Raw genomic sequence first — 12,101 nt, 5'->3', positions numbered from 1 at the left:
AGTAGTTTGACCAATAACATGCAGATATTGTACATAATCGACCAATTGTGGTGCGTCGCGCGTGAAAAGGTGAGAACGATCAAAGCGATGCAAATGTGCTCACGTGTTTGTTCGTTCGTTCGACTTGAAGCTGCACACCGATCGTTGTATGACACCAAAGTACCGCGAGAGCAATTTAAAGGGGTCATATGATGCGATTTCAAGTTTTCCTTTCTCTTTGGAGTGTTACAAGCTGATTGTGCATAGATAATATAAACACATGGAGTTATTTATATCTCATCTACAATAATGTACAGTATTTGAAAAATAATGTGTTTTTTGAACATTAAAGCATGTCAACATATTCTGTTACACCAAATACACAAAATAATGATCTTTAAAAAAGCATCATATGACCCCTTTAAAAGTATAAGGATCCGTCTGCTCTGCTCTCTATAGCTCTCGTGAAATTATGTCATGCAACGATCGATCTGCACAGTGCAAACAGCCAAAACCTGTATATTTTAGGCAATATAGAAATGCTGGCAAGGGTGCGTCCTGTAAAAATGGCCCATCAAGCGTAGCGTTAGTTCTGGCAGGTCACGTTAGTCAAGCTCGCATCAGCTGACTTTCAGCTGATCCCCATCTACCTATGGGAATACGACACCTATCTAAGCATTCATATATAAGGTCCCTCAGTATTATCAGCAGTTTGTCATTGCCCTCCTCCATCCCCAACTCCTCCTCTGTCAGTCGGGATTCAGCTTTCTGATTCTCCTTTGAATCAGACTAATTCTAAAATGTGTACATAACATTATTGAACTTTAAAAAGTTCTACAATACATTTATGTTGGTTCTGTTCTGTTTACCCTGGGGGGTTATTGCTGCTCTCCCTGCTCTCATCCATGCTAGGCTGCATGGAGGCGCGGGGAGTTCTTGCCCAGAACAGAACCATACCACCAATCCAAACTGTATGCTAATTGTCAATCATCGTTGATGATAGTGGTCCTGACAGAAGTATGGTCACCCTACTAGAACGTTCAATATGTCCAGTTTCTAAAATCCAGTGTCGTAAAAACTATTTTTCTTTGGTTATGTGAACATTGGGGAAAATCAAGGGAATGATCAAATTTATTATTTTGCAAATATTATGGGGGCATTACTTTTGAATGCTCTCTGAACCATCTGAAACAAGTAGCAATGTTTAAAAAAACATTTTAAAAAAATATTACACTAATGTCCAACTAAAATGTTTAAGAAAAATGTACAGTGAGCAATGTATAAATATAGCGTTTTTGTTGTAATATTGTAATAACATTATTGAAGAGCAGATAACAGTTTATTCATTTTACTGGTGGAACGTTTATTAAAAACTTTGAGAGAACCTTGCCAGAACGTTTTATTTTTTTTTTTTTTTTCTGAAAACGTTCTGGGATTGACCTCCAGACAACAGACACTCCTACTCTAGTAATAATTACAGAGATTGTAGTGCCTTGCCAATCAGTACATGGTGTGAAAAATGCCCTGCATTAATGAATGTAACTTTAACGTTGTTTATAAAACTTACGATATCCTGATCTGTCATCAAAATCCAGTGACACTTTCAGGTGTCTTTGTTATTTCCTGTTCGGTAGCTTTTGATAGCTTTGGTTCCATTCGTGCAGATAACGCGCATTCTTTCAGCCGTCTCTCTCCTGAGGTGAAATTATGTTGCTGTGGCACTTTAATTAAGACATGGAGATATCCCTTGGAGACATGTGATTGAGTGACAAACTATAATCACTTCCTGATTACCCTCATCTTTCCTCCATGTGTTCTTTTTTTGTGTTATTTTGCAGTTTTTGTCACAGCTCATTAGAAACGCCACAAAATTAGCATGCTGCCACACAATGGCCACCATTGTTAATAATCACAAATTAATGTGCTGTCGCGTGTAAGTCACTGTCGTTTGTTTCCACCCTTCTGGTAATGAGTATGCGTTTTCAAATTCGGTTTCCTTGTGACTTTCCCTGCAGGGATGTTCAGCTGTATCATCAGGGGGTAAAACACACAGCGCTGATAACTTATCTGATCCAGTCATGACAGGACACGTGTTTGCATCAACCTGTAACGGGAAGTCAGATTTTAAAAAAGGTTTGCTGACTGTAAAAAACTAAGTTCCTGGAAGGAATTTGAAGGGACTCACCCTTTTCAGACACTTCTTCCAAGATTGGCATCAAGTCAAACCTGACAACCTTTCCCTCTTACTGGTTTTAGGTTAAATTACTAGTTTAGATTACTAAACAAAATGTAACCTGTAACTAATTCCAAATTACATGACAAAAATTGTAGCTAGTCACGTAATCCATTAAATTACACATTTTAGGTAATATAATTGGACTACTTTTTGATTACTTTTTGATTACTTTTAGATTGCTTTTGACCTACCTTGTTTATCACATTGATTTAAATAGGGTAATCTTGTCACATATTGATATATAAATACATACAGTATAGAAAGTATCATTCTGTGGCGCGGATTTTCTTTTGACCCGGCAGCAGGCCCCACAGGGAGTGGAGCTCCTCTCAGGTTCAGAGAGTGAAATTCAGAAGAAAGTGCAGCACATTTACAATGATCTTAAACAGTGTTGAGGAGTAACTAACTGAAAATAGTGACACTACTTAACTATGCATTTTAAGACAATGCTTTTTGTTGTTATGCCTGGTTGAAAGTAGTGTTTCTAGTTTTCTAGTAAGAATCTATTGCCAACCCAACCCTTGTTTTTTTTTTTTTTTTTTTTTTTTTTTTGTAGCAACAGGAAGTGCATTAAACAGTACATTATGTGAAGTTTCCTAAACTGGGGTTTGTGAAGGAACTGCAGGGAGTGAATTTGTGCATTTTAATGTGTTTGAAAGACAAAAGCCTTCTTCCAAAGACATAGTAATTTTAAAATGTAATATAATCTAACTACAAGCAGTTATATTTTGGAATCTGGTTATGTAATCCACATTCCATGTAATCACTTACAACCCAGCACTGTTAAGAACCACTTGTAATAACTTTATTGTCAGAATTAAATAAGTCAAATTTAGTAATAAGTAAATTAATCCATCCAGTTTAAAGTAATAACTATTTCCAGTTTCAGATATACAAAACTCATTCCGAGTTTCCTAAAGAACATCTTTTTGACTTGCTACAAACATTCTCACACAACTGTTGAGTATCTTTTAACGATTCAATCACATTCCTTTATTTTTAACCTTTTAGCAGTGCATTCAAAAAGTATGCATTTCATCCTTTTGTTTCCTGTGAATGAAGCAGCCTTGGCTTTGTTAGTTCAGCTATGAACCATTCAACAAAACAAACCACACAAACACTTCAAATTAGTTCTTACTCAAAATTCTGATTGCAGCTTGGTAACTTGTAACTTTGTTTTCTGAAGAACTGATAAAATCTTGATGGAAGTTGCATGACAATCAGATTGGAACATGCAATGGCGCCATTTTTGAGTGCAATATATCAGAAGATTAGTGAACAGCCCTCGGGCATTCTGTCTAGCTATATTGTGTATATGATCTTACATGAAAAGACAAAGTGTAAAAATAAACTACAGATGTGGCATGACTGCTATATAAGGAACTGTTGTGATTGTGAGGACCTGGGTACAATTCTAACCTGGGTTCTGGGTCTTAAAGACTGGATCACTGGATTTGACGTTTTCAAAAAGTGATTTTAGTGGATGAGTTTGTCAATATTTACCAGATCCGAGGCCATTTCCAACAGGGAATGTTCTCAGAACTTTGAATAAGGTTCTGGCAAGGTTTTCTCAAAGTTATGAACCAGTACATTATTATAATGTTTTTAAAAATGTATGCAGTCTTTAATAATATTCTCAAAATGTTAGCACAAAAACGTTATTTTCCTGAAACAGTTGAGTTGGACGTTATTGGACGTTTTTAAAATGTTACTACTTGTTTCAAGAATGTTCAAAAGCAACGTTCCCATATTGTTTGCAAAATGAAAAAAAAAAATATGTGTCTCTTAATGTTTGCATAACCAAGAAATAAAACATTAAAAAAAAAAACATTCAGAGAACATTCAGAAATAATGTTTTTCTAACTTAATGGGAATAATAGCGAAACATTCTTAGAACATTTCTGAACATGAGACACAGGAATTATCACTTTGAGAAGGTGACACGCCAATCGTAGCGCAATGCTATTGCCAACCCAACCCTTGTTTTTTTTTTTTTTTTTTTTTTTTTTTTGTAGCAACAGGAAGTGCATTAAACAGTACATTATGTGAAGTTTCCTAAACTGGGGTTTGTGAAGGAACTGCAGGGAGTGAATTTGTGCATTTTAATGTGTTTGAAAGACAAAAGCCTTCTTCCAAAGACATAGTAATTTTAAAATGTAATATAATCTAACTACAAGCAGTTATATTTTGGAATCTGGTTATGTAATCCACATTCCATGTAATCACTTACAACCCAGCACTGTTAAGAACCACTTGTAATAACTTTATTGTCAGAATTAAATAAGTCAAATTTAGTAATAAGTAAATTAATCCATCCAGTTTAAAGTAATAACTATTTCCAGTTTCAGATATACAAAACTCATTCCGAGTTTCCTAAAGAACATCTTTTTGACTTGCTACAAACATTCTCACACAACTGTTGAGTATCTTTTAACGATTCAATCACATTCCTTTATTTTTAACCTTTTAGCAGTGCATTCAAAAAGTATGCATTTCATCCTTTTGTTTCCTGTGAATGAAGCAGCCTTGGCTTTGTTAGTTCAGCTATGAACCATTCAACAAAACAAACCACACAAACACTTCAAATTAGTTCTTACTCAAAATTCTGATTGCAGCTTGGTAACTTGTAACTTTGTTTTCTGAAGAACTGATAAAATCTTGATGGAAGTTGCATGACAATCAGATTGGAACATGCAATGGCGCCATTTTTGAGTGCAATATATCAGAAGATTAGTGAACAGCCCTCGGGCATTCTGTCTAGCTATATTGTGTATATGATCTTACATGAAAAGACAAAGTGTAAAAATAAACTACAGATGTGGCATGACTGCTATATAAGGAACTGTTGTGATTGTGAGGACCTGGGTACAATTCTAACCTGGGTTCTGGGTCTTAAAGACTGGATCACTGGATTTGACGTTTTCAAAAAGTGATTTTAGTGGATGAGTTTGTCAATATTTACCAGATCCGAGGCCATTTCCAACAGGGAATGTTCTCAGAACTTTGAATAAGGTTCTGGCAAGGTTTTCTCAAAGTTATGAACCAGTACATTATTATAATGTTTTTAAAAATGTATGCAGTCTTTAATAATATTCTCAAAATGTTAGCACAAAAACGTTATTTTCCTGAAACAGTTGAGTTGGACGTTATTGGACGTTTTTAAAATGTTACTACTTGTTTCAAGAATGTTCAAAAGCAACGTTCCCATATTGTTTGCAAAATGAAAAAAAAAAATATGTGTCTCTTAATGTTTGCATAACCAAGAAATAAAACATTAAAAAAAAAAACATTCAGAGAACATTCAGAAATAATGTTTTTCTAACTTAATGGGAATATTAGCGAAACATTCTTAGAACATTTCTGAACATGAGACACAGGAATTATCACTTTAAGAAGGTGACACGCCAATCGTAGCGCAATGGAGATGCTCATTTGCATCATTTATTTTAGTGAATCAGGTGCTAAAACAGGGGTGCCCAAACTCGGTCCTGGAGGGCCGCTGTCCTGCAGAGTTTAGCTCCAACCCTAATCAAACACACCTGAACCAGCTAATCAAGGTCTTACTAGGCATACTAGAAACAACCAGGCAGGTGTGTTGAGGCAAGTTGGAGCAAAACTCTACAGGACATCGGCCCTCCAGGACCGAGTTTGGACACCCCTGTGCTAAAACCATGCGTGCAACAAAACATCGTTATCAGCTGGCACTATTTAGAGCAAATGTAGATAATAAAAACATTGTGGAAACATCGTTTTGAAATGTTTCTAATACATTATCTATAGTTTTATTGTCATTAGAATGTTAAAGTTTACAAAACAAATTACTTAGAATGTTCAAGTACAAAATAACATCATATTCCGAGAATGTTGTTCTAAGAATGTTTTCTCTCAATAGATATATATGTATAGGTCGATTCAAATGGCCAAGGTGTAATCACTCACTGTAAAAAATCATTGCGCAGCCTCTGATTGTAAAAAGCGACTATATTAAAATTCCCAAAGAAATGGGCTAAACTTTCACAGGTGAGAATGTGTTGGTTTGTGTTTTTATTGTGTATTATCTCGTTAAAACTATGGTAACTTTTAAATGTTGTGTTAGCTAATGGCTTAGTCTTGTTATATTCTGTTAGTTTAGCAAAATCATATGCAAAACTCACTCTGGAGTGTTCATGGACGGCTTTGACCAATTCAGTATGGCAGTTGACTTGCGTATAGTGACTCATAGAAACAGCCTCTAATAAGGCATGTACTGTACATGTACATATCTATGGTTATGAGAATGTTCATCAACTGCAGATAACATCACAAGGATGTTCTGAGAATGTTGTTCTAAGAACATTTTCTTGTAAAGTTATGAGAACATATATCAAATATTAAGAAAGTTATAAAAATATTCCATACACATTACTTTTAGAATGTTTGTCCTAACATTTATATACCTTTTAAAAAATGTTAGTGATAGTTGTGAGAACATTCCTTGTTGGCTGGATTATTCTAATAATATATCCAGTGTAGCTATTGAAATGTTGCTTGCTCGACTGAAATCACATCACCTCTTACCTGAGAAATTCATAATTTCTCTTTCAGGATTCATAGTACATTTATCTTCATAAATACACAACAGCAGCGGCTGGTCACATTCACCATTGAACCTTTCCCTCAGTTTAAAGATTTAATGACAAAAGCATTAGAACAGACGAAATTTCCCCAGAGATTTCCCCAAACTTTTTCAATAACCCTATTTTGCAAGTGCAGAAGGTTCAGCTCGAGCTTGTCTGTCTTCATTGATCTGGCTGTGGACTGCACAATAGACGGCTTGAGTGCAATGCTTGAGTACAACACCCACTAATAATGCATACAAACATCAACACTCCAACCCACTCGGCTCTTCATCCTCTCTGGCCCTCAGGGCAAAATCAATGGCTTTAGCTGGCTGTGCTGAAGGAGGAAAGAGAGATAAACACAGGAGTTAAACTGCTGTTCAACAACGCCACACCAATGGGCTCTTTTCTACTGTGTGGAGATGTGTATACCTAAGATTATGATAGGAATATAAAGGAGTTGAAGAGCTTGTCTGTGGATACAGAAGCGGAGTAGGTCTATGAATCTGTCGATGTGCCAGTAGATGAGAACAAGTGAGACAATGAATTGAGTCGTTCATTCAAATGAATTGCTCAAAAAGACAGATTCATTCAAAAACAAAACAAAGGACTGTCTTTATAGGTGATCATTCATTAACTGAATGAAATCGTTCAAAAACACAGATTCATTGAGGGATGAAACAAAGGATGGTCTTTAAAGTGATTCACTCAACCGTGTCATTCATAAACATGATTCATTCAGAAACTAAACGAAATACTGTTTTTATAGGTGATAATTCATTACCGGAATTGAATCGTTCAAAAACACAGTTTAATTAAGAAAATAGATAAAGGAAGTTCTTTTGATTCACTTTTGATTCAAAAACATAATTCATTTAGAAATGAAACAAAGAACTGTCTTTATAGGTCAATCATCGAATTGATTCATTCAAAAATATAGATTCATTCAGGAACAAAACAAGGGATTGCCAGACTTTAGCTGTTAGCATAAGGTCTTGGACAACATAGTAGCTTTTCTGGTCAAATTAGACGGAAAAGGGTAGTCTGAAATTAAGGATACTATGATAATAGTCCAGTATGTAAAAAGCATCCTGCCGACGATTTTGTACAGGCCAAGGGTTCAAGCATTAGCTTGCTAGCATCCAGTTTTCAAAACAAGAGATTGTCTTTTCAGTGATTTACTCAACCGATTCATTCAAAAACATGATTCATTCAGAAACAAAAAGGACTGTCTTGATAAATGTCATTAACTGAACTGATTTGTTCAAAAACACATTCAGAAACATAACAACAGTCAGTATTTTGAGTGATTCACTCAACCGATTCATTCAAAAACATAATTCATTCAGAAACTAAACAAAGGACTGCTTTTACAGATGAATGAGTCATTAATGGAATCGATTGGTTCAAGAACACTATATTCATTCAGGAACGAACAGGGGACTGTCTTTTGAGTAATTCACTTAATTGATTAATTCAAAAGCATGATTCATTCAAAAATGAAACAAAGTACCGGTTTAGTAGGTGATCACTGACTCATTCATGAATTGATTCGTTCAAAAACTTACGTGCATTCAGGGTCGAAACAAGGGATGGTCTTTTGAGTGATTTACTCAAATGATTCATTCAAAAATATGATTTATTTAGAAACTAAACAAATGGTTGCTTTTATAGGTAATTAATGAGTCATTAATTGAATCGATTTTATTAAAGAGACTCATTCATTCGTCCTGGAGATGTTGTCCGACATGAGTTCCGCTCCGACTCTGCTGGGGTGCAGGCCATCAGCGCGAAAAACTGCTGAAAAACTTCAGCACAGAAGCAAACTTCTGTGTGTTGCTCAGACATGCGGTTACTTGCTATTAACTTCTTGTTAGTTGAACTGTTGGACAAAATCAATATAAGACTCGCAATCGTGATTTTGTTCTCTCAGCATGCCAGTGATCGTGTGATATTGCTTCATCAGAACTATAGGCATGCACAATATATTGACACCATACCGGTTGTCAGCCATTTCTTTTCATGTAATATTCCGTCTATAGTGGATAAATTTTTTTCTGCCTATTTTAGATTACTTATGTTTAATTGCTGATGTTAGACAACTTTTTACATAAAAATTATTCATTCTCAAAGGATCAAATCAAATTCTGGCATATATTTTTCACAGTGAAATACATCACATTAAAATTAAACAGGATTGACACTTTTGAGCATGTTTTTTTTTTTTACTTTATAAACATGATTTTAATCTAGTCTAATCAAATTTAGTATGTATATCCTCTTGAAAAGTGCTATCACCAAATTCACTGGTCATTTGATCTGTATTTCATTCCCATACCCAAAGCTTTCATGTAAGTCTCTCATACCGCTAAAGCAAACATGAAGTGAGCAATTGATGAGTGATGTTTTATTGAGTGTGTTTGGCTCTGTGATATTCTGGCCTATGTTCCATTTCCTGTTGAGTTTCTTTTTGACCTCGTTTTCTCTCCCTCTGATACCTCACATCCATCTGTCTGTTTCTGTCAGAATCTTCTCAACATGAAACAAGCGGAGCTGGCACAAAGACACAGCGCTGCTGAGAATCTCCCTCCATTTCTGTTTCTCAGCCTCTCTCTTTTCCTGGCCTCTCTTTACGGCAGAATTGTTTGGTGTGCGAGAAAATGAATCGAAGTGGCATTTTCAGTGTAAACAGCGGCAATTTAATTTGGTCATTCTTCTGGAAGCACATTGATTGATTAAAATTGTCACTATAATTAAGCAGGAAAAGTAGAAAATGACACCAAAGTGCACCCTTTTGAAGTAGTTTCCCAAGGCACAGTTTTGTTCCAAAACCTAGTCATCTAGCAGCAAGGCATGTTCACGGCACAAAGCCTCTTCAGTAAGGTAGGCAGCGATATTATGCCGACTTTTGAAATAGGCTACCTTGTTGTGGTTGGACTCTAAACAGTGAGTTTATTGCTGGAGGCTATATTTTTACTCACAGTACTGCTGGATCCCCTAATATTATTGGTGGGCCGTCAATTGTCAAGAGATTGGCCTTAACAAAGAGTGAAAAATTTAAGGGGGTCTGAATACTTTCCGTACCCACTGTATATATATATATACAACAGCGCTATGACCGCCTCCGTCAGAGAAGACTATGAGCTCACCTGCAGAAAGCAGATAAAGAGAAACAGTCCACTTGTGACATCAGAAAAAAGTCACACCATTAGCCCTGAAAATTCAAACCATTTTTTCCGGGAACTTTGATCTGGGATTAAACACAAAAAAGAAAAACATTTTTGGAGGAGATGGAGGTGGGGCGGATCTGTCAAGAGCTCCACAATCAGCCGGAGCAAGAGTTAGAGGGCCTGGAGAGTCCATTAGGTTTTCTTAGAAGCGTGCAGCAGCCAGAGATATCGGCTGATTTAAAATCGTAATACATAATGTAATAAGGACATTTTAGTGGTTTGTTATGAGGTGCAGAAATCTTGCGGAGAGAGGATTCCAGCAATATTCTAGTTCTCTGCTATAACGTCTCCATCTCTGGGGTGCCATTTGTAATGTTTGATGAATGGCTCTCTTCACAAGGATACAATTCCGTTTGCTGCCTCAAATGCTTTTTCCTCACTTTTTGTCAAAACCCTTGAGTGGAGTTCATATGATGGATGTCTTTGTCTTGTCAATGGTCATTTGCAAAAGCACTGTGCTCAAAGTTTGCTATGCCAAAGCATATTTCTGTCAGTGATGCCTCACACGCTGCAGTATAAAAACTGGAAATACGCCGTTATTACCTTAAGGAGCTATTCTTTCTGCTCGAACCCTTAAAAATGCTTTCATTACTACTGGAATCAATACGAATTTTAAATGTTTTTTAAAAGAAGTCTTATATGTTCACCAAGGCTGCATTTATTTGATCAAAAATACAGTAAAAACTGTAATATTGTGATATATTATTACAATTTAAATGTGTTGTTTTTTATTGTAATATGTTTTAAAATTGTAATTTATTCCTGTGATGTCTTCAGTGTCACATATAATTCAGAAATCATTCTAATATGTTGTTGTAATTTTATCAGTTATTATTTGTGCTCAGTTATTAATAGTGGCTTCTATTATCAATGTTGAAAACAGTTTTTGCTGCTTAATATTTTTGTTGAAACTATGATTTTATTCGAGATTCTTTAATGAATAGAAAGTTCAAAAGAACAGCATTTATTTTTAAGAAGTAATAGTTCTAACATTATGCATGCTTTTACTGTCATTTTAATGCATTATATTATATTTATCGGATAGACTTTAAATATTTCTGACTAATACTAAACCTGTTAGTTTAGAATTTATATATAAAATTAAGGACTGTTTTTAATAAAAGACAGTGGGTAAAAATGTAAGATGTAACACAAATAAACAAATGCGCTGTACCTATTACAAACATTTTCCACTTTCCACATCACAACTGTAGAACATAAATATTAAAAACAGAGAAAGTGTAGGCAATCTTTTGCTTCTACACATACACAAAGGTAGACCCACACTTTCGATGGCTACTATGACCCATGACCCCTGACCTCTGACCCAACCCTTTCTTTAAGTCATGTACTTCTCAACACATTTCTAACAATTCTTAACGTGGTTTATCTTGACTAGCATGAGCTGTTTTTCAGTTGTCATCAACAAAATCCCTGTTCTACTGCTCCCTGAGGAGGCCGGGAATATTTGTGTTTAACAGACATTTTATGATTTTAGTCCCATCCCAATTAATCACATCTGTGCTTTTCTCACACAACCTCAGTAAAAGTTACAAAGCAAATTGCCTACTGTTTTATTTTATTTTTTTATTTTTTGGCTAACACAGGTGTCCTCTGAGAAATCTAATACTGTCCTGATGAGAATATCTGTGATTCTGGGCAAAATAACAGCTGGTGGTTTAAAGGTAAGTTAGGCATTTTCGAATAGCCTAGTAATAGCAAGCTATAGCTTTGAAAGCATAAGATCCCGCGCTCCCTGCAAATCACTCTCCAAAGCCATTTAGGTATACAATATAAATCCAATTGCAGTTGTTAGTGAAGGCTGCACTAAAATGTTGCAATGACAAAATATTGCATTAAATTATAAGTTCAAATGTTACACATAAGTTACAATATTGATGTAAACAGCCATTCACTGGCAGTCCCTAATGGCAGTACAAAATATTGCACTAAATCAAAAGTTCAAATGTTACACATAAGTTACAATATTGATGTTGTAATACTGGTAGCACTAATATAAAAATGTTATGATATATTTTACAATAAAGTAGCAATTTT

Source organism: Sinocyclocheilus anshuiensis, unplaced genomic scaffold (genome assembly GCF_001515605.1).
Source record: "Sinocyclocheilus anshuiensis isolate Anshui unplaced genomic scaffold, SAMN03320099.WGS_v1.1 scaffold205, whole genome shotgun sequence".
NCBI lineage: Eukaryota > Metazoa > Chordata > Actinopteri > Cypriniformes > Cyprinidae > Sinocyclocheilus > Sinocyclocheilus anshuiensis.
This window is presented reverse-complemented; position numbering follows the sequence as displayed.